Raw genomic sequence first — 1,473 nt, forward strand, 5'->3', positions numbered from 1 at the left:
GGTGGGAGCGCCGCCGCGCTCCCAAGCGGCACACTCTCCAGTGCGCCACCGGGCCGGCCCGACACTTCTGAATCTGAATTGTACCATAGAAATGTCCAAATGCCATGCTGATTGCAGTCACCAAAGCAAGTACTATACACTTATTGAGACCACTACTGAATTGGCATTTACTCAGCTCCTTAGATGATTCAGTTTCTTATTCAGCAAGTAGCCATTCTTCACATTCTGAAGTAGAAACAGCCTTCTTCCTAGCGCGGCGTCATCTAAAGGCAGGACGGGGCTGATTACTGGTTTCATCACTACTTGATGCATTGTCACTAGGCTGAAATGAAAATACAGTTTCTGGCTGACAGAATGCATACAGGCTGCTAGAGGAAGAGCCCATGTTAAAGTCTTCTGAACTCTGCACTTCTTTAACAATGATGTCTTCTTGATTTCTAATTTCTTCTAACTTAGGTGGCTCAAAGGTAACGATATCAGAATCATCACTGGCAGTTCCAAAACAGACATTGTCTTCAGGTGATTTTTCTTCCTCTGCCTCAAGTGTTGACTTGGTTTCTTCCAAAGATGGATAAGTAGTTTCTCCCACTAACACTGTGCCATTTTGTCCACTTTGTCCCTGCTCTATCTGCAATACTTGTCATTCCTCTTGCTCTGAAGATGAACATTCTTGTGTGAGTGCACAGCTGTCACTGGCTGTAACAGAATTCACCATCTCTACATCAGACCCCTCATGACTGATGACAGTCCAACCACAAGATGAATCATTGTCACTGGAATTTTCAGACATTTTTCAGGTCTGAAGGGGCAGCGCCACCTCTGCCCACCCAACTGCACTGGCTGTAATGGTGGTGGCGGTTGCAGCCCCGGCATCAGTGATGCTTTCATAAAAACTTAAGTGACTATTTGTTAAAATAAATTTTAAACCAGTATGAAATATAATTTTCTAGGAAAAACTGATTTTGGAACATATAGAAAGCCTAAACAGATCATTTCCAAAGAAAAAAATCAAGAAAGTTATAAAAGAACCCTTCCACCCCCTCCAAAAAAATCCCACCCAACCAGACAGTTTCCCAGGGAAAGTCTACCAGTTTTTAACAGCCTCTCCCAGCACAGGAAAAGAAGGAAAACTTACAACTCCTCTTTAATTAGAGAAATATGACACTGACACCAAAACCTGATAAAGACTGCATATATAACACCAAAGTCAAGGGTTTGGATCACCATACCAGCCAGCCACCAGAAAAAAAAAAAGACTGCACACAAAAAGAAGTCTAGGCACCACTGTAACTTGGAAATATCAATGCAAAAATCCTAAATAAAATAATAGCAAATAGAATTCACAACACACTAAATAAAGAATAATCCCTGATTACCAAGTGGGGTTCGTTGCAAAAATGAAAAGGTGAGTTAATATAAGAAAATCTATTTATGCAATCCATCATATTAATAGATTTAAGGAGAAAACCCTTA

At 41.0% G+C, this 1,473-nt stretch overlaps 1 pseudogene; it reads right to left on the minus strand.

Annotated features, from left to right (window-relative positions):
* Positions 1–63: 63 nt before the first annotated feature.
* LOC103584607 lies at positions 64–790 on the minus strand (annotated as a pseudogene).
* Positions 791–1,473: the final 683 nt, after the last annotated feature.

This window comes from Galeopterus variegatus, unplaced genomic scaffold (genome assembly GCF_000696425.1).
Source record: "Galeopterus variegatus unplaced genomic scaffold, G_variegatus-3.0.2 Scaffold69283, whole genome shotgun sequence".
Taxonomy (NCBI): Eukaryota; Metazoa; Chordata; class Mammalia; order Dermoptera; family Cynocephalidae; genus Galeopterus; species Galeopterus variegatus.